This window comes from Canis lupus, chromosome 10 (assembly GCF_011100685.1).
Source record: "Canis lupus familiaris isolate Mischka breed German Shepherd chromosome 10, alternate assembly UU_Cfam_GSD_1.0, whole genome shotgun sequence".
Lineage (NCBI taxonomy): Eukaryota > Metazoa > Chordata > Mammalia > Carnivora > Canidae > Canis > Canis lupus.
Genome location: NC_049231.1, coordinates 3804939 through 3828069, shown reverse-complemented (window position 1 = coordinate 3828069; position 23131 = coordinate 3804939). Strand labels below are relative to the sequence as shown.

The window sequence follows — 23131 nt, the reverse complement described above, 5'->3', positions numbered from 1 at the left end:
AGCTCAGGTGTACCATCCCTCCACCCTCTACGGTGGTAATTTGGTGAGGGCCCAAAGTAGTAAAGAAAGAAGGCTCTTAAGAGGACATGGTGAGCAAAACTGGTTGAGATCAAACACAACACTGCCTAAGGCCCTTCTTACTCATTCCTGCCAGAGAATGTCTACCTTCAGGACTCCTCTTTGAGTAAATATTGGAACTATGCCCAGACAACATGCAAATGCTCTGAATTTGTGTTTAGAGGCTTGCCACCAAGGGAATAAATAGAAAAACATGTGAAAATATATAGCCCTGCCAAGAGGTTCCTTGGGCATTTTGGCATTGTTGTTTTCTGGAAATTGTGCCTCGGCACCAGGGAATCAGGCATTTTCTTCTGTTTTTTGATAAGAGTGTGTGTTGTTCACCTGAAATAGTTACTGTTTAACCTGCAATGCTAAATGATAAATATTCATCGATAGATACAAGTACTCATGGTATATTGTTTAGAGAACAATCTATGCTTCAAATAAAACTGTATACTAAGATTTGTTATCACTATGATCAGCTAAAAATAAAAATAAAATAACTTAGGATAGCCAAATAAAGTTAAAACATGTAAAAAGGGTTGAACAAATAGACACGGGTGCAATAGAGGTTAAGGGAAATCGCTATTTCCTATATCCTTATAACACAGTTGCTAGTGAGAGAATCACATATGCATTGAGGTTTTAGATGTTCTCCATTACAAATAACAAAGAAAGCATTTATATGTTCCTGACATTGAAATGAAGCACTAAATGTATCAACCTAAATACTTAGTTAGAAACCTATTGCGGGACACTGAGAGGAAACAAAGGTTTCTAATGCAGGAAAACGGGAAAAAAAACCTCAGTCTTATCTACTGGTGATCAAGCAAGGAATAATTCCATGTCCTTGAAACTCCCTCTAGGCTGCACTGAATGAATGCTGTAGAGAACAAGAAAAGTTTTAAATATTCCACATGTGCAAACACATGTACATTTTGCAATAAGAGCATATTGTCAAGACACATGTGAATTTTTTTGCAAATGGAATTAAATATTGAGAGTACTGAGAACTAGCTGGTTAAAAAAAAATACTTGATTTAATATTTAACAGGAGAATTCATGTACACTGTTACCAAATATTTAACTAATGATAAAGAAGCCATTAGCCAATCTGCTTCTTGCTTCATATCTTTTTATTACATCCAAATGTAGTTTTACTGTCAAACTAAACAGCTTAAGCTCCAGAATCCTGCATTTCCATGGGTCTCTTGCAAGGCCCTGGAAGGGCATAGAGACATATTCATTAGGTCGTGTATTTAGTAAAATCTGAAAAGTAAGATATTTTTACTTTTTTTTTTCTTGAAAAGTTTCCTCCAAATGATATAATATTATAGGGACAACAAAATCTAGATCCACTCCTAGACAGGTCAGTATTTTTGGCTGCAATTTAAATAAAAGTTCCCAGTTTAAACTTAATCTCACAAAGCCTGGATTACTTCCTTCTTGTAACAGTAATCTATGTACTTCTTAGCCACTGTAACCTATGATTTTTAAACTAATGTGATCCACAGAGTTGGAAAAAATTCCAGCATGCTAAAAAATGTAACATTTAGTTTCTTTATGATGGCTGAGAACACAGGCCAGCTATTTCTGATCCACAAAGAAATCTCATTAGAAAAACACAATGGCTAGGTTTAATATCATGCTAATATTAGTAACCAGTACAATTGAAGAAACAGAGTTATAAAAGAACTGACCTAAGAATAATTCTCCTGAACAGACACTGTTTTCAATATCTGCATAATTTACCCCTAAATATATCACTATATTGTTCTATCACTCAGGGGCAGAACACAAAAGCGTTTTGAATTAAAATGTTTTCCTCTGAATTTATTCTAAATTTATCCAATTAAATATTTCCTGTTGTGTTTTAAACCTATAAGTCTCTAGAGAGAAGTCTATTTCCATTTATTAAAAAAAAAAAAAACTGTATCCCTTTTTTGGAGTCTTGTTCTTTTTCTTAGCCTAATAATTTAGAGAAAAACAATGGAACATAAGGGGAATTTATAATTTCATAATTCACTAATTATGTTGAGGTATTAAGAAAAATTTTCATAAATATGAAGTGATTTTTACTAAGTGAATAAGAAAATGGGATATGATTTTAATTACTCTTTAATGTTTCTAAGAATATAATCTCATATGAAAAGTGGATCTTTATAGATGGACAGGAAGGTAGATAAATAGATTGACAGATTTTTTTTTTTTTTTAAGTAGACTCCATAGCCAGTGTGGAGCCCAACACAGGGCTTGAACTCATGATCCTGAGATCAAAACCTGAACTGAGATCAAGAGTTGGACACTTAACTGACTGAGCCACCCAGGTGCTATTAGATTGATAGATTTTAATTTAGGTACTCTATCAAATACTTCTTTACATTTTATCATAAGTACTATGATAGAGCATTTGCTGAATTTCATGATTCTGAAAAAGTTCTATATTATAAGCTTGTTATTATACTCACAGCTAATAATTATCACACAATGAATTAAAATGTCTAGTTTCAGAATATATATTCAAAGCCATTCCTTACATAGAAAAAAAATCCATCCAGAAGAGTCATGATAAAAATTTGTGATTGATCCAAAAATATCTTTTATATCAAATTATATAAGAAAGCTCACAGCCTTAAAATTGTCAACAAGCTGACACAAAAAATGAAAAAAAAAATCATTAAAATAATGTAATCCTAAAGCAGTCTCACAAATTAAGATGTGTTTATTTTCCAGAAATAGATGCTCAAAAATCAGATGTAGGGGAAGTTGGGTGGCTCAATTGGTTAAACAGCTGCCTTTGGCTCAGGTCATGATCTCAGGGTCCTAGGATTGAGCCCTGTGTTCAGCTCCCTGCTCAGCAGGGAGTCTGCTTTTCCCTCTCTCCCTGCCCCTATCTCCTGCTCATGCTCTCTCTCTAGCTTGCTCTCTCCCTAAGTAAATAAATAAAATCTTAAAAAAAAAAAAAAAAGTTAACTGTGAAATACAGACTTATCTTAAAACGGAAGGAAATAGGGGTACCTGGATGGCTCAGTCAAGCGATCAACTCTTGATTTTGGCTCAAATCATGATTCACAGTCCTGGGACTGAGCTCCAGGGCCAGCTCCACACTTAGCAGGGATTCTGCTTGAATCCTCTCTCTACCTCTCCCCCTACCCCTCCCCCTGCTCACATGCTCTCTCTCTCCCCTCTCTAAAATAAATAAATAAATAATCTTAAAAATAAAATAAAATGGAGGGAAACAGAAAAGTGCACACAAAAATGCAACATGATGGGAAATGACCACAGCTGAGAAATGTGTTAAATTTGTAAGGCCTAGAAATGGTACTAAAAACTCATAATAGTGGACGATGGTTTACACATTATTTTCAAATATGTATTACATACATATAAAGTGGTTAACCATTGGTGACTCAGTTCATATTCAACTTTTCTAAGTATTTTTTTTAGATTATATTTATCTATTTAGAGAGAGAAAGATGTGCACAGACATGAGTCAGAGGAGGGGCAGGGGATCAGGGAGGGAGAATTTCAAACAGACTCCACACTGAGCAGCTACCCCATGCAGGGTTCTCACTCCCCTGAGATTACAATCCCAGCTGAAATCAAGAGTCAGGAGCTTAACCAAATGGACCACCCAGGTGCTCCTCTGCTAAAGTATTCTTAAAAAGAATCAATACACACACACACATACAAAATTCTAGTCTTCATCCCAGCCCATTCACCCACTGATCAGAAAAGACACCATATGTACCATGTGTTGCACCAAACACAGGCTTTAAATATTTATCTATAGGTTGTATGTGTCAAATACAGGTTCAACACCAAAGACAGATATGCTGTGTGTGACAGAAAGTGAAGTCTATTTGCAGTATATCACACAACACAATCACAGATACAATCCTTTCTAAAAAATCAGGAAAAATTTATGGTCAAATCTCAGATCAACTTGTCAATTAATGACTTAGCGTAATCATATTGCTTCTGTAATAGAGTTTTCAATCTATGATCTATAGACTACTTCACAGGATCTTTGGAAGATCAAATGAGGTCAAATGCACATGGAAAAGTTCTGGAAGAGTTACAGAAATAAAGTCCAGGGATCCCTGGGTGGCGCAGCGGTTTAGCGCCTGCCTTTGGCCCAGGGCACGATCCTGGAGACCCGGGATCGAATCCCACATCGGGCTCCCGGTGCATGGAGCCTGCTTCTCCCTCTGCCTGTGTCTCTGCCTCTCTCTCTCTCTCTGTGTGACTATCATAAATGAATAAAAATTTAAAAAAAAAAAAAAAAGAAATAAAGTCCAGTTCCTCTTCCTACACCAAGATCACCTCTGCTTACACCCTTTTCATTATACAACTGTGATAATATTAGCCATTCTAGGCCTAAGGAGAAAGAATTTTAATCTGATTGGTTAGAGTCTTAGAATGGATTGGGTCTATTTGATGATTATCATCTGATTTAAAATATGTGAACTGGGTACCTTTCACCCTCTCTTACTTCAATGCTCTTCATTTCTTACTCGACTCTGCTCCTCCATTTAGCAAGCCAAAAAAAGTAAGATCACAAGTTCTAGGAATGTAGTGGTGATCAGAGAATAGGAAGACAATCCAGTGTTAACTCATTAGAATAAAGAGAAGACAAATAGAAAAATCTTTCATAATTTTTATAATCAGAAGAAATTATAAATGAATTATTTTTCTGTACAGATATATTTTTGGATTGTTGTGTTGCATGATAATTTCATTATTATATGTCTATAGCTAATAATTGGAGTAATTTCTGCTTAAATAGTAACTTAATGTTCAGAGCCTTTATTCCATGTTATTATGTCACTATATGTATGTAGGTATATTTCTTTGTAGTTAACTCTCATTTGTGTTAGACATAAAGAATACTAAATCCTAAACAACATAAGAATACTAAATCTGGACTGCCTGACTTTAGAGAAAAAAATCAGACTGCACAGATATCTTCATCTATAAAAATCCCTAAGTATTCTGTTGCCTACTGTGTCAATATTCTTTGAAGGAAAACTCAAATAATTTTTCTGCTAGGTTCAGATGCCTAGGGGCCAAGTCTATGAGGAATCCCAATATGGCTGGAACTAAGCTGGAATACTCCTTTTTTTTTTTTTTTTTTTTTAATGATAGTCACAGAGAGAGAGAGAGAGAGAGAGAGAGAGAGGCAGAGACATAGGCAGAGGGAGAAGCAGGCTCCATGCACCGGGAGCCCAATGTGAGATTCGATCCCGGGTCTCCAGGATCGTGCCCTGGGCCAAAGGCAGGCACCAAACCGCTGCGCCACCCAGGGATCCCCAAGCTGGAATACTCTTAAGGATGCTCTTGTTGGAGACAACAATAAAGCCATATTACCAAACTGACTGCTCTGGCTCAGCTCACCATTCAATACGAAACCGTCTTCTCATTCTACTCTCTTAAGTTTTCTTCAGGCTTTAATTTCTAGAGGAGCCCCAAATTCAAAATTCCAGACAAAAACTCTTTAATGATTATAGCACAGGACAAACAAATTCTTTCCAGCATTTTCAGCAGTGTATATCACTGACATTTCAAAATCGGTCAAATCATGAATATTGCTTCATTTAAGTCTCAGAAATAAAATTTGTTCTGCTCCTGCATTCCTGATTTCATTTAGCGACATCACTATCCATTCAATCAAGCCAGAATGCTAGACACCACTCTAGATAACCCTGTTTTTCATATCTTATATCAACTTAATTACAAAGTTCTGTCGATTTTAGTTCCTAATTACACTTTGAAACCACTTGCTTCTTTTTATTCTTGTTCTGTTTCCTTACTTGAAGCTGGTACCACCTTTTACTGGACACAAATAGATGACCAGAGTGATCTTTCAAAAAGCATATTATTGATCATGGGTTTTCTTCTCAAAACCCTTAATTGACTATGAGCTTCAGAATAAAGACTAAATATTTAAAAATAAGATATGACTCATTCATCCGTATATTACTTGTCTTTAACTTCACACTTTTCTACTTTGCTTTTTGTATTCCTTAATTACCTATTATTTTCGTGAATGTTATTTTAACAGATCTTATAAATGCTGAGTGTCTACCATGTTTTAGGCAGTTTTAAGCATCAAGGATACAACGTGAGCAAAAGAGAATTTAACTTCCTATTTTCCTACTGCATTCATTTTAATTCTTTCTGCTTGGAATAATTTTTTTGCCAACATAGAAAATGTCTACATAAACTCCAAAATTTGTCTTAACTGTAACTCCCTGTGGGCTTTATCTCTCAGGAAGAGATATTTTCTCCTTTACTTCACATGTATCACAACTGGTTCAAGTTTGCGTTATGACATGCATTACTTTGTTCTGATATATTTGTCTTCCTCACCAGAGTGTAAATTCTTTTGTGTCATTCGCTGAGGTCTTGGTGACTAACCCACTGATGTCCACTTTGTTGTTTATGCACAGTTTCTTATTTGTTGATTTAAATCTTTACTTGAAATTTAGAATTTCTAGGGCAATTACCCTTCATCCCCTCTGTCATTGTCATCATCATCAGGGAACATTCATACCAACCCCAGATGAAAAGTTTAGGACCCTAGGCCAGTGAGAGAAATCTCATCCATGGGGAAGATTAGAACTAAGCTAATTTGAGCCACTGAAATGGGAGAAAAGATGTGTTTAGGGCTTCTACAGCAAAATGCACTTAAAAATGTAAAGTTTGTCATGCAAGATTATGATATCTCCTTTTCTCTTAGTATGTGTTTCTAGGTTAGAGAAATTGCTTGATTGAATTTTAAAAACAAATGAAATTAAACAACAAATGACATATTTTGTCAATACAACTTTGGTGTTTTAAAAAATCAATGCAGGAAAATTCTATCAGTTTAGAGGTAAGTAATTTATAAACTTTGCCTTTGTCCTGATTCTGTAGTCATTATTTTAATCTCTCTTTCTCTAGTGTCAGCCTACTAAATTCTCTTTTTAACACAACATTGCTAATTATTAGTAAAACAGCACAGTGAATGCATTGAATAGCTGCTATTTCTATGTATTTTTCCTCGGGTACATCAAGCATTGCTTCTCCTGCAGCCTAGTGTTCTACATATTAAGCTCGCAAAGTATGGCTCTTCCCTTGTCAGAATAATTTCTGTGCATTAAATCATCTATCTGTTCAACAATTTACAGGCACATATGATTTCTCGTAGATGGAAAGATCCTTTCTTAAACATTCAATAAACATAACTTTAGTGATTTAGCTAAAATAAAAATTATGATAAAAGTTAACTGTGCAAAATTTATGTAGAAAGGAAAAATAATATGAAGAAAAGGGAATCTCCAAAACATATTTTGATTCATTGATGAAGATATTGATGAAGATGTAGCCCATGGACATCACTCATTCTCCTTTCTTATTTTTCACTTGGCCTAAAAGATCTCTACAGAAATGCATATTATTAAATAATAATCATTTTTCTATAAACAATTCCTATTATGTATCTCCCCTTTGAGTTTATCTTTTAGATCACGATAGTCTCTGTAGATGCTTATTTTATTTTATTTTTTGGGGGGAGATGCTTATTTTAAAACTGTTTCTATCAACTATCTATAGTTTAGAAAAAGGTTGAAATGCCAGTAAAAGGTAGAATGAATGTCAAAACAGTCCATATTTTAGAAACAAAATGAAGAGTTGGCCTATGTCAGAATTTGGAGCTAGTAAACAAGATTTTAAAAATCCAGAGAATAACTGTGAGAGACATGTAGGACACTCTACCTTTAAAAACCCACAAGGCCAATGAAACTAAGAGCTGATTTTTTAAAAAATACATTTCTCCATTTGTATGTCTTTCAAAGAAGACATATAAATGGTGTATGAAAAGATCTTCAATATCACCAATCATCAAGGAATTCCAAATCAAAACAGCAATGAAATATCACCCCACACCTGCCAGGGTGGCTATTTAAAAGCCCAACAAAAGGCAACAAGTGTTGGCAAGATGTGGAGAAATTAGAACCCTTCCACTGTTGGTGGCAACGTAAAAAGGTGCAGTCCTCGGAAAATAATATGGAAATTACTCAAAATATTAAAAAGGGAACCACCATATGATCCCAAAATCCCATTTCTGAGTATTTATTTAAAAAATGAAAATCAGAACCTTGAAGAGGTATTAGCACTTTCCCATGTACATTTAAATACTTATTCACAACAGCAAAGATGGAGAAACAATCTAAATGTCCATCAATGGATGAATGAATAAAAAAAAAAATGTGGCACATACATGAAGTGTGATATTGCTTAGCCTTACAAAAAGAAGGAAATCCCAGGGGTACCTGGGTGTCTCAGTTGGTTGAGCGACCAACATTAATTTCAGCTTAGGTCCTGGGATTCTCTCCCTTTGCTCTTCTCCCCGCTAATACATATGTGTGTGCTATTTCTCTCTCTTTCTAAAATAAGTAAATAGGAGCACCTGGGTGGCTCAGCTGGTTAAGCATCTGCCTTTAGCTCAAGTCAGGACCCCACAGTCCTGGGATGGAGCCCAGCCTCAGGCTTCCAGCTCAGCTGGGAGTCTGCTCCCTTTTCCTCTGCAATTCCCCCTGCTTGTGCTCTCTGGCACTCTACCAAATAAATCAATAAAAATCTTTAAAAAATAAATATTTTTTAAAAAGTAAATTCCATAATATGAGACAGCATGGACGAACCTTGAAGATATTATGCCAAGTGAAATAAGCTGGTCACAGAAGGACAGATACTACATGACTCCACTTATATGAAGTATTTAGAATAGTCCAGTTCATAGAATCAAGAGTAGAATGATGGTTGCCAGGGGCTGAGGGGACAGGGTAAATGGAGAGTTACTAATCAAAAGACATAAACTTTCAGTTAAGCAAGAGAAGGTGTAGAGACCTGCTGTACAACACTCTCAGTAACGGGATCCCTGGGTGGCACAGCAGTTTGGCGCCTGCCTTTGGCCCAGGGCGCGATCCTGGAGACCCGGGATTGAATCCCACGTCGGGCTCCCGGTGCATGGAGCCTGCTTCTCCCTCTGCCTGTGTCTCTGCCTCTCTCTCTCTCTCTCTTTCTCTCTGTGTTTGACTATCATAAATAAATAAAAAACAATTAAAAAAAATACAAAAAAAAACACTCTTAGTAGCTAACAATACCACATATACACTTAAAACTTTGTTAGGAGGGTAGATCTCGGTCAGTATTGTTACCACAATAAAATAAAACTTAAAAATAACCAAAAATTTTTAGAAATCATGGGCAAATAAGAAGATGAAAAAAAGAGGATTTTAATGAGGACACAGCCCAGAGTAATTCTTTCAGAGATTTGTTTGAGCCACTGCATTTTCATTAGGGTAAGATAGCATGTTTACTGGTATTACCTTTCTTTCTGCCTTTGAAAGGTATAGCTACGCAAGCCAGCTATCTAACATCAGATCTAATAGTCGAAGTAGTGCTAATGTTTGAGAAATAATTTAATCCCCTATTTTGATGAAATCATGAAAGTTTTCAAAGCAAAAAGTCATCGTATCAACATCTTGCCTCACTTTATAAATGTGATCATAATCCAGCATGAATGCATTCTTTGTCCTGTTTCCAACAGCAAGCTGCCCTACTCAGATTTCTGACCATGTCACCAGTTACTCATTAGGCCTGCTGCAGTCATCTGACACTGACGAGTATTTATTCCCTTAAGGTCTAGTAAGACATTGTAATTAATTGAAATTCATGGTCACCTATTTTATTTAAAGGTACCTAAATCGCCTAGCTGTTCAACCATCTTATTCTAGTTCGTCAGGTCGCTCAAATTATATGCAATGGCTATTTTATTTTTTTTCCAAACCTCTTCACATTTTCAAGCCTCCCTCTTTCTTACTCTGCCATTATTCAGCAGATCACCTTCCTAGGCTTATGTGGAGAATACAGAAGGCATCGGGCAAGAACTACTTCTCTATTTCCAGTGCCCAGACCTATACATTTTCTTGCAACCCACCAAGTCAGGAAATACTAAAGAAGAATAAGAATGAATATCAAGTAGTTTGCAATATTTAACACCCTGATTTTATTTTTCAGTTTGGCTATATCTTCTGAACTCGGTTCCAATTTATAGTTGCATTTCATAATCATTCACACATATGCTTTTAATAGTCGTATTTTTGTTAGCAAATGATGGACAATCTTTGAAAATCTTACAGTATAGTTCCACACTTGGTGGAAAAATGTAAATTTATTCCTTAGAAGAAAGATTTTATTCTTGCAACGGTATGACCTAGACTACTAAAGTGATTCTCTAAATCAAAACCTGAAACTTCCCAAATCAAATGTGGTAGGTGTGCTGAACAGTAGAGCTCAGCACAGAGCAGGAGAGCTCAGGCCAGGTATCTGTCCTGGAAGTGTTGTGAACCTATTTTTTTTTTTTTCAATTGCACTATTTCTGTGATAATGCAGCAGGATAATGCATAGCCTAGAGTTCTCCCAGGATTTAATTTTATATAAACCTCATAAATAGTGAATTGAAATATAAGAATGGTGATCATTATTTCCTACCACAGAGGCAGAGCATTACTAGTCTTTGCGATCCAAGAGCTCTTTCGGTGGCGTCTAGTTTAGAGCAATGACTTATGGGACGCAGCTGGAGACAATAAGCCATTAAAGAAACAAGGAACTATTCTGTTGGACTGGTTTGTGAGTTGGTAGGACAGACACAAAACCATAGTCAAAGTATCAGTCAATTCTGCTGTTCTGGGGCACCTGGGTGGCTCACTCGGTTAAGCACCTGCCTTCAGCTCAGGTCATGATCCCAATATCCTGGGATGGAGCCCCGGGTTCAGGTCCCTGCTCAGCGGGGAGTCTGCTTCTTACTCATCCTCTCCCTCTGCCCCTCTCCCCCCCACTCATGTTTTCTCTTTCTGTCTCAAATAAAAAAAAAATTAAAAATTCTGCTGTTCTACAAATTCTGTGGTTCAGAGATATGGGGAAGCTGTGATAGGGACAAATCTAGAGTCAAGATGAGAGGCCGAGTCACTCCAAAGAAGTCTCTTTTCTTTATATCACAGCAATGGCATTAGAAAAACTAGGGAAAGTCCCATGTAACTTACCCAGTTGCTCAAAAAGTCAGCTCACTTTTATCCCAGCCAGAGCAATTAAGGAACATCAACAGTTTGTTAGTAATAAAATTATTTAATGATGCTACAAAAGGAATGGGGTTTTAGAGACGGCATTGATTATTTTAAAAGGCCCATTACTAAGCAATAATCACTCTGAGAACACCAATAAACTGGTCTGAAATTCCTTTCTCCAAAATGCAATCAGCCCAAATACTGGCATTTTAATTAATTATAAAACTTCAATTTTGGGACACCTAGGTGGCTCAGCAGTTAAGCATCTGCCTTCAGCCCAGGGTGTGATCCTGGGGTCCCGGGATAGAGTCCCACATAAGCCTCCCTGCGTGGAGCCTGCTTCTCCCTCTACCTGTGTCTCTGCCTCTGTGTGTGTGTGTCTCTCATGAATAAATAAATAAATAAATAAATAAAATCTTTAAAAAAAACTTCAATTTTAATTTGTCAATGATTTCATAGAATAATAAGCAGTTTATTATTATTCTTCTCTAAGCTTTTAGGTATGTACCAGAACGGTTTCAAAGAGGACAGCCTTCTGGATAGCCATCAGGTAGAGGAGGCTAAGTAAGTTGTACATCCTATTAGAAGCTGACCTGCAATGTCCTTTGTGCTTCATTGGCTCCCCGCTACTAAATCTGTGATTGTGCCTTGGAGCATAAGCACAAACACTGAGTCTTGAAGGGTGGGGGAAGGTGGTGGTGACACAAATGTTAAAATACATTTTATTTTAACAGGGCAGGGCAGCCCGGATGGCTCAGCGGTTTAGCGCCGCCTTCAGCCCAGGGCGTGATCCCGGAGACCCGGGATCGAGTCCCACGTCGGGCTCCCACATGGAGCCTGCTTCTCCCTCTGCCTGTGTCTGTGCCTCTCTCTTTCTCTGTCTCTCATGAATAAATAAATAAAATCTTAAGATAACAACAAAAAAATACTGTGGGATGTGGGACAACAGGCAGTCACTACTTGAGAGGTAGTGAAGTAAGAGAAGAAACTAGGGCTGGCTTAGGATAAGGAGACAAGGGACTTATTCATTGAAAGAGGCTGACAATGTAGAGACTAGCGAACATAATACACGTCTACTAATACACAGTATATAAAGGCAGTTCCAGAGAGCTCAGTGAGAAGGTTTAGGAGGGATGTCGATGGGGGGTTGGAAATCATCGCAGAAACGTTGGTCAGAATGTGGAGGATGGAATGCATGAGGAGAACAGATGACCAGGAAAATGTATGCTTTATTAAAGGCTAGATAGAAATAAGGAACTAAATGGTTCTAATTTCTGGACAGAACCAGGCAGTGAAGTCTAATGAGGCTGGTCAAAAATTCTTTTGTTGGGACACTAAACTGATGTCTTCCCAGACTGCTCTTTGGAAGGGATTATTGAACTGCAGAGCTTATGGCATCTGCAGCAGTTTATAGCGCAACGAGAGACCATGTGTAGCCTCCTGGACCAATCCAGCCTTGAAGCGATACCTGAACAGAAGGCTGAGGAGAAAATTAATTCACTACAGGAATTCACCCTTCAATGGACCTTAGTGGCTGCTATAATTAGAAATCTGCATATTGTTTTTGAAATTATTTTTGAAAAGTTTTGTTTGTTTTGGGCAGGCATTTCACCCAAGCCTACTCTACCTTCTCTTATTCCATATTTATGAAATTTCTGCTCCCGGATAAACTATTCGACTTAACAACCACACTCTAGAAATTCTTCTTATTCTTTGGACTCTCTACCATATTACCTTGTGCACATGTGGTTCCTGTTCATATTTTGCTCTTCCTTTAAAATCCAGCTTAAACTCCACAAAGTCTAAAAGGGTCTGTCTTTGGAGCTTTGCTCTCATGTTTCCAACCACTGGCACCACCTATTGTCAGATGTGGGAATAAGTCTCTTACTGATTAATGGAATCTCACTACCTGTTGCCTTGAATTCTTACTCAAACCATGCATTAAAATGTATTTTCCTACAAAAATCTTGTTATTTCAAGTAGATGGTAATCTTAACAGACAATTGAATGCTCTATGTCTCTTTCTTCCTTTAGTATCAATCACAAAATATTTATAATTGATAAGTGTTAGAGTTGAATTTTATTCTAATGTTAATGTGTATTTTAAACATACGGCAATCTCTATACACAAATTTTAATATTTTACTTAATCTTCGCATATTTAATGATAAATATATATTAAGAAACTGTTAGAACTGAAAATTATTGTTGAATTCATGTTTAAATATAATTCAAAACTATCAATCCACATTCTTTCATCTAAAAGCAACTTCATGGTTACCTATAATAAGGCACAGTGAAATTCATGGTGTATGAGAACCGTTACACACAACTGGCAGATCCTGCCCTGATCCTAACAACCTAAAAGGTTGTTCCCTTTTTCTACCTTTTGAAATGGGCATATATTCCTATCAAACATCAAGAAATAAAAGCCACCACAAACAGAATTCTTATTCCCCATGAACTGATGTAGGGCCGCTTACTTCTAATGGCTGCAATGCATCATAAATTCAAAATAAATTAGTGGCCATTAAGCCACAGGCTCCTCATCATTTGTATTACAAATGATGCTTAGACATCAGGCATTACTGGAACCACCTTTCATCTGAAGAGCGATATTGATATTCTTCAGTCAGAGCACATTAAAATGATCCAATGAAATACACTGACTTCAGGAAGGATATAGCATGTTATGCTTGTGATGAGAATATTATTTAGATTTCCTACTAACAAAATGCATTTCTTCCATTATAAAAACTATGTTTTTGAGGTAGAAATTAAATATGCCTCAAATCAAAATGACTTTTTCAGGAACCTCATAGTGGTATACTATTTATATCTTAGCGGTTTGCTACCTAAATCACAAAGCACAGAGGGAGTGTTCAAAATATATTCATGAGCTATAAAAGGCAATTTGGTTTTCATTCTTGTATCATGTTTTAAACTCTTTTCAAGATGATTTAATTATATAGGAAATGCACCGGGCTTTACTGTTGGTGTCACAGAAAAGGAAACTCCAAGCTGAATTTTAAGAAACTAGAGAGTAATACATGAATGCAGGAATTTATAGCAATATGGGAGGATTTTTTTAAATGTGATTATAAACCTAATGAAACAACTTTTTAAATATCTTCATAATTTTTCTTTGGAATATAACATTTGAACAATATCTAGTTACCAAAATAAAGAATTGCAATTATTTACATCATCAAAGCCCCCAAATCCCCATTATCACCTATGGTAACTATAAGGAAATTTTAGGAATATTTGTGATTATAACTTGAATCTCCCAGACTATCCTGTGGATTCCTTCTGTAACCAGAAAGTCAGGTTTGAATTGAGACAATCCATAGCATCTGTACGTCAAAGTTATAAAGTCACCACTTAGTTATGTTTGTTCACCTCCCAGAGCCCTTGTGTCTCTTGCATTGGCAACTTCAGGGATATTTTTCATACACTAGTGAGAATGTACTGCATACTTTTTCAACAAAGACATTTTTAAAAAGTGATCTCATATGTCAACTTTTATAGAAATCAACCCTTTAACACCCTCACTTTTGCAAAGTTGGTGTTGACAGAAAGGGGTGAGGAAGTCCTAGAGCTGACCAGGCTAGAAGTCTAACTGAATCCGCTGGAGCATGCAGACACTTGAAAGGAGTGGATGGGGTATGAATCACACATGAAGGTAGGAGTCAGTATGGAATGTCAGTTCAACTTTTATGAAATTCCTTATAAAGCAGCAGAAAAATAAGAACCTTGGGTATTTGAGAAAATTAAGAAATAGGGGAAGAAAATAGTTGAAACCCCCAGAGAATAGCAAAAGATAAGCCAGTTAAAAGTCATCCCCTAGGCTTCAGTTATGGATGGTCTTCTTCCTGTACACAGTACCCTTTCATATAATTGCTTTGGCTTATTTCCTATACAACTGATAAAGACTCAGGAGCATTCCATTTTCCAACATAAGGACTAAAACACGTAATATTTTAAAATAGAGTACACATTGAGACTTTTCTCTGCATATATGTTTATTTGCATAGCACCTTTTCAGTGTATGAAGACCTTCACACTTTTATTTATTCTATTTGACTTCTCACCACATTGTAATGCGTGACTATCACTATTTTAGTGACATAAATATCACTCAAAATCATTACTTTATAGTAGACAAAACAGATTCTCACATTGGTTCAAGGACTTGCTGGGAATCTCATAGCTCCTAGCGGTGGAGTAGACATTGGACTCTATTTCTTTACTCGTGGGTGAAATCCTCATTACAAAATGCAATGGTGTTATGAAATAATATTTAAACAAATATTTTACATTCTAGAACAGCAGCACTTAGTCATTTTCAGAACACTTTCTCTTTTGAGTGTGGGTCACAATGACCTCTTTGGGATGAGCCAAGAGCAGCATTATAAACCATATTACAGATGGAGAAGTCAGGTTCAGAGAGCTCAGGTGACTTACATGAGGGTCACATGGCTAACAAACACTGGAATAAAGGCTGGAATATGGGCTTTTTTATATTTAATCCAAGGAATTTAGATAGTCAATAAACTCAAGGATTTGAAAAAGCAGAGATAAAGTTAATGGGACTTATATCTGGGACTGTTACTGTGCTATCAAACACTTCAAAGCATTGAGCCTGGGGCTGCAAGGTTTGCTTTTCTATAGACTTAGTCCTGTGATCTTTCACAAGTCATTTAACCTTTCTAACCTGTAGTTCAGAAGTTCTGTAATCTAGAAAATGATCATATCATTCCCCAAACTCGTAAATTGTTTAAAATTCAAATAAGGTAATTCATGGTAAGGAATGTTATAAACTTTAAAATGCGGCACAAATATAAAAATGTTACTATTTTTTTGTCACTTAAGATTTTCTGAAAACGTCTTAGGGTAGATTCTTACTTCATTCATAAGTTTTGAATGTACATAAGAATAAAATGTAAAAGACTGAACATGTTTGTGCATGAATGTTTTGCATTTAATTTCATTTGCGGTATACATTATTAACTGTTTATTACATAAAAGGAACTAGACTAAGCCAAAAAAAGAAGGCACTTGGGCATAAAGGTATTTAGAACCTGTCCTGGCAGATATTTAATAAACGTGTTTGCTTTAGATTTCATTATCATGATTATTCACTTTATGGAGTGATATATTTTCCTCCCCGTTTGTTTCTAATCTATTAAAAAGCACTCCACAGGTCTAGGGAAATGCGTGGGGAGTCTGGATGGATAAACACTGTTATGGATAAGCACAGGTAGTGAAGAGACTGAGAACTGGAAAGCTCCTGAGATCTATTAAGAGAGTCATATTTTGGTGGAATAGTACTAAACCATTCCATTCTGAAAAGCATGTATTTCAAGAGAGTTTCTGAGCACAAAAAAAAAAAAAAAAAAAAAAAAAAGTCACTTGGGATCTGAATATATCTCAAAATAAATTAGGAAAAGAAAAAGTAAAACAGATGGACCTTGCCAAGATACTCAAGCAAAATGTTCTCTGTGATATGGCCACCAATCTAGTTTTCCTTAGTTAAGTCATTCCTTGTGTTTTTTGGTGACTTCTCTTATTAAATAATACTGTTTTTTCTTTACCAATATTTTACTCAGATGCAACTACATAACAGTAAATTTATATATACTTACTGCTAACATGTCTAATTCTCATACTAAAAATGTATTTACATACTAGCACAGGAAACAGGGGAAACTTTGGAAACACTGGAGTTTATAATTTTAGGAGCTGCATTTTCTGGTTATTTTTAATCTTAGAGAACTCAATCTTCTAGAGCAGACTTAAGACTATTCCTGTGGATGAAGTTAGAAGATTAAGAATTCTGTTCGGTCAACAGTGCTGACAGAGATGTGCCTAAGTAAATGTCAGAGGAATCTTCCTTTTGTGTGAGGGATCCCCAAGAACATTATCAATAATAATAATAAAAAAAAAGTGTGGTGGCAATAAGTGGCATGGACACCTGCAAGATAAGGCACTGACAATTCCTGGTAGATCTTGAATTAATGATTGCGGATCTTTGTCCTGGAAATTCATTCTAGAGTCTCACAAAGGGTTGTGTCATAATTGACCTCTGTGTAGGCACTGAAGAATCTTTTCATAAATGTGAAAGCTGGCGGGCCACCTACTACGACAAAAGTAGGTCCTCAATAATTAACAATAATTTTAAAGAAATCTCTTTCTAGACCTACTTTTAACTCTTCCACAGACAAATGGATAGCACCAACTAGGGTATCAAAGTCAGGTACATTGTCAGCAGGCTTCATTGTGCTGTTTGAAAGCTGTGTTTAGCTTTTCTTGAACTGTCATTTTGTCTTCAGATGCTTACTTTTAACAGGCCACGTTTAAGTGACAACTTGGTCTAGGTAAAAAAAATATAAATAAAATAAAAATAAAAAACAATGAAACTAATCTGTTTACAGGGTAGGGTAGGGATCTATCCACTTGTTGCATGATTATTTTAAAAGCCACAAAAGCACAGACCTAGTGAAACCTATCTTTACAAGTTTCAACTATACTAGAATTTTGTTGTTAAAATTGAACTTCTAAAAAAATAAAATAAAATAAAATTGAACTTCTTATGGAGAAAGGTGAGTCATAAAAGCTTGGGTTTCCACAAGTAAAGAATTAAGGCTATAACATTAAAATCAAATGAGAGGAATGAAAAACTTGAATGAATATGAATAATGATAGGGCAATTAGAAAGTAGCATTTAATAAAGAGAGAAATAAAAGAGAGACAGAAAGAGTGAGAACACCATTTTTTCTGGGCAAATTACTTTACTTTTTTAAATTTAATTTTATTTTTTTATAGAACACTTACATGAAGTAGAAATCATAAGGAAATGATGAAAAAAGATAAAGAAATACCCACTTGACCAGCCTAGTAATCAACATGATGACACGATAGATTCCCTTACCTCCTATGGATCTATGAAATTGTGTAGACTTTAACAGTAAGCTTGATATTAAGAAGAAATGACTTTAAGAGGGAATGTGAATAATTATGAATTTAATTATCCAAACCATGCACAGACATAATTAATGAGAACGTTCTGGGTATCCAGTGACAGTATATATGGGGCATGACTTTCACCCAATTTAATGGTACCGCTTATAATCTTAAGTGGAAACATATTTTTGCAAATTTTAATCTATAAAAATGAATTTTAAGATGAAAGTTTAGACAAATTGGAAAAACAATCTCAGACAGGTATCTACATAAGGCACCTATCTATTGGATACTTCCTTAGAATTTCTAGATTTCTCTTTTCCTATATAATAAAGAAAAATATACCACAGTATATAGAAGTATGTGTCCTTTCAGGGGGAAGCATGGTTTAATATTATACCATAGGTTTCACAGTGTGATATTCATTATTTAGAACATTCTCTGATGCCAGGTTTTTAGTCATAAACTGAAACATGAGTTTTGTCTGTAATCTGACAACATACTCAGCTTTTCAAGGGCAAACTCATATTTTAAAGTCCCTTCCCCCACAATCTTTTTTTTACCTTTGGTTCTGTTTTTTTCACCTTCTACCCCTGTACACTGAAATGGCCATAAGTTGGAATTTGTCATCAACCAATAGGCACCACTCTCCCCTTGTTCAAATGCAAACATCCCCTTCAACAACTTGGGCCTTTCATTTCACTTGCTCTATGATTTCTTTCTTTTTTTTTTTCATTTTTTCTATAATTTCTAATAATCTAGCTTCCCCACCATCAGAGATGTCACACACAACTCCTTCAGTCCTCAAAGCACCAATTCTCCCTCACCCTAAACCCACCTCCCTACAGTCAGGCTGGTGGTGAGACCAGAGAAGTCCTCACCAGGGACTAACTCATCTTACTAGGACTATAACCCCACTCTACCTAAGTGTACACACTTATCCCTCCCAATACAACATTCGTACTTACCCCATATTTTCAATGATTTTGCTAATATAATTGGAACGTTCTTTATCAGTTAGCTAAGGTTCCTTCACCCGGGACAGTGTTTGGATTGACACTGACAAGTATTGCCTCAGCACCCTCCTTTTGAATAACATTCTTATTTAGCTAAATAAATGGATTTAGTATGATTACTCCCACAGCTTAGAGGGTTTTTTTTTTTTTAATATTTAAGGTGACTGCATATCTTCATTCTGATGCACTTATGCATTGGCCATAAAGCATATCAGTGGATGATCTTATTTCCAAGTATTGTATCACACAAAATTCCTAACCTTTTTCCAGAGATATAAGTAAAGATTATTGAGTGGTGAGGGTTTGGGGGACTTGAATTGAGGGTGGTAGGTCTTAGGACAGGTAGGTGAAGCAGAGCACAACCCGTACCATCACAGCCAGCAACTCTAATAGCCCAAAGATGGAGGATCCAGGACCAGTAGTCAGCTTTCCTGGTGCCTGGTTCTATATCCTATTAATTTTCAATGCTATTTACTAACTTGCTCAGTATTAAGAGAGTCATTAAAATCTAGTGGATCAGAAATTGGCTAACAACATTTAGACCTTTTAATTTGATATGCAAGGTCAGTGAGAACAGTGACAAGGTTGTACTAAACAAGCAATCTGCCTGTCATAGTCCCTGAAATCTGTATCTCCCCCCTTCCTTTTTTCCCACGCTACCTTTTAATTCCTTTTTCTTTCTTAAAATGAAGTGTCTACTTAAAAGCCAGATACTTAAATATCTACCAGTCTATATCTAAAAACTTTGCATATTTTGTTTTCAAAACAGTTTAAAATATTGATGAAAAAAAAAAAAAAAAAAACACTGGCTAACTGAAAATTGCCATTCTTCATAGTCCAAAGACCTTTCTCAAAAGAGTTTCAAGTCACTTTAATTTTCAATATGAATGTCACTGCTATTCAGGGCTTTCTGGTCATCCATAGGTCTGATGTAACTCGAATTAGCCACATGTACTCACTCCTCACTATAAAGGAGATAAGTTTAAACACAGTCAGGGGGGAAATGAGTTTGAGGTTAAAAAATGCTTCTGAGCTCTATCCACTAATTGTTTTGATCCCTTCCTCATATCCTCAACTTGATTACGATGGTTCAGTTCACAGTTCACACTGCTTCTGTGGTCTCCTGAGACCACATGAACTGCAATGTGGTAATCTGAATCATCTCTCTAAATAGAAAGATGTTACGTTTTGAATGGTGCCAAGTAAACTGTCAACACTCAAAAAATAAATTACAATAATAAGAACATGTAGGAGGCAGTTCAGGAAGAAACAAGTGAAATGTCTAAAAGGCTTAGGGACTGATTTATGAGGGATGATTAAGAGAACAGAAAATAAGCAGCTTGGTCAAATAATACGGACGAGGGCGATGCTCATGTTTTTCGAAAGGCTTAAACATGTTGAAAAATAAAAGCATTTATTATTCACCAAGCAGGATAATAATAATAATCACTATATAGCTTATGTTTGTTTAGTATAATTTTCAAAATACGTCTCATGTATCTCAGAGTGTAATTAAGCAGTACATAAATTTTAAATCCTAAAACATTTTTTTGTAGTGAGAATAATTTGAAGACAGTTATTTCTAGTGGAAGAATGTTATGTACTATTTTTAATAGAAGGATAGAGAATGACCTAACAAGGAGAAAGAATCCTGAAAAACGACTTCTGGAAGTCAGACACCAATGCCCTCATCCTACCACTGCTACTTGCTATATAGCTTTTGCGAAAATCAAAACTTTCTGGGTCTGTTTTTCATCTGCAAAGTAAAGCAGCAGCAAGATGAAGGAAACTTTCACTTTGTAAAGGTCTACGAAAGCATATAATTATGAAGCAAAGTGTGAAATGTTTCTTTAAATAATATTAAATTATATGGAGTTGGAAGTGGATTCTAGCTGTTTAATGATAAACTATACCAACAACATATGCTAAGAACCCACTAAAAGCATTCTATTTAGTTATGAATATGAGCAAATGATTAATTCCTGTATCTCTGATTTGATGTGTTTGAGTTTTTGAGGGAAAGGGCTTATACAACAATATTTGTGAAGCTGTATTATTATTCTTTGGCACTGGAATATCAATAGCTATTTTTTTTTTTTTGGAATTGATTACATAGTGGGAAGTAAACTACACTTTGTGTAATTTGCCTAATTGGTATTTTCATAAGCTGGAAGTTTTCTATTACCACTTTCATTTCACAGGTAAAAGACTCAGATGAGACTTGCCATATGTATCTCAATTTTTAAAAAAAAATTATCCCTAAATACAAAGGCACCTCCATTCTTTATACTTTTAATGAAAATATTATGACATCATTAACTAATTAACAATGCTCTGAGTAAACAGAATCACATCTATGTCTTAAATTCCAGCCCTATTCTCTTTTATAACTTGGCAAACACCTCAGATATAAATATCCAACTGGTTCCAGCAAGTCTACTAGAAGTTCTATCTTATAAAACACAACATGTGTTTACTTGGGAAATAATATATCAGATTAGCAAGTTCAATTATGATTCTTTTTTATTGTCTATAATTGATATAAAAACCCAGAGACTCACCTCAAGAAAGACTTGAGATGTGGTTTGCAAGGGATATTGTTAATATTAATATTATTTTTATTTAATAATTTTATTTTTCTTTCCTTATAGATAGACACACCTGAAAACTGATATTGAACTACAACAGTAAGCTATGCTTTCAGGAGAGATACCTGATATGTTCCTTGGCTTGTGTGAAAGGTGAAACAGCACCTTGCTTTACCAAATTAACAGTACTTTTTATTCCACTGTCACCTAATCCTCTGCACTAGAATAAGAGACGGACACAAAAGTCGTAGTCCACCGAGGATCCATGAGATGCTGCCCTGAAGTCTTTCAGTCTTTCAGGCTCTTCTGTTTTCAAGTTTCCTTAGAGTGTGTATGACTACTTACGGAGCTGATGCGGTATCTCTGATATTAAAATCATATATGCACACACATATATCTCACGCATAATAACATTATGTATACATACTTTTTAAATCTCTACAATTGAATTTTTCATTGTCAAAAACAAATGAACAGAAGGAAAAAAAAAGGCACAAACTAAAAAGCAGACTCCTAACTATGGAGAACAAACTGAAGGTCACCAGAAGTCAGGGGGATAGGGGGTGGATAAAACGTGTGATGAGGATTAGGAGTACACTTACCACGATGAGCACTGGGGAATGTATAGAATTGTTGAATCATTATATTGTACATCGGAGACTAATAAAACACTGTATGCTAAATATTTTGGAATTAAAATTTTAAATTTCATTAAAAAATGAGACGATTGAAAAAGATTCTGCATAGCAGACAGAACTTGACCATAATCTTTGAAAGTATAATAAAACATAAGTTTATCTAAAAAAAATTCATTATCTTTATAAACTGCATGTCTGCTTAGGAATAAAAAAGAATTTGTAAAATGTTCACCTACTGTAAGCAAGAAAATATTTATTCGCATAGAAAGAAAAGCAGTGGAAATAAAAAAGCAATGGAAAAAGGGGAACAAGAGTAGAAAACAAATAATTATTTTTTAGAATTTTGTAACAGAAAGTAGTTGAAGGATTTCCAAATTTATGACAGTATTTTCTGCATATGGACACTGTGACCTCATAATAGCATACAAAGTCATATTATGCAATGCCTTGCACTCAAATATCCCACATTTCCACATTTTATGTTATAGGAAGGAACTAACTTCAAAGATGTAGTCCTTATACTAAAATGTTGACTTTTCCTAAATAGTTTAAATCCTCTCTGTCCTCCAGGAAGCCTTATGTTTCCCATTTCTACCAACTATTCTTTTGACCATTAAGGCTATTTTTAAATTTATTTTTTCCCATAGCAGTTCATATCTTTGTCTTTAAAATTATCACATAGATTTAAAATTTTTCACTTCTTTTTCTTCCCAACTGGACAAAACTTGTAGGGGCTATATCTTTTTTGTCTTTGG

At 35.5% G+C, this 23131-nt stretch overlaps 1 protein-coding gene and 1 long non-coding RNA gene across 12 annotated transcripts in view; one reads left to right on the top strand and one right to left on the bottom strand.

Annotated features, from left to right (window-relative positions):
• SLC16A7 (solute carrier family 16 member 7) overlaps window positions 1-23131 on the bottom strand; it is a 166035-nt gene that overhangs the window by 29711 nt on the left and 113193 nt on the right. The window lies entirely within an intron of this gene.
• On the top strand, window positions 17231-22228 carry LOC111097579. Its single transcript, XR_005365316.1, has 2 exons — window positions 17231-17321; window positions 21802-22228. It is a non-coding gene; the product is annotated as an uncharacterized LOC111097579 (long non-coding RNA).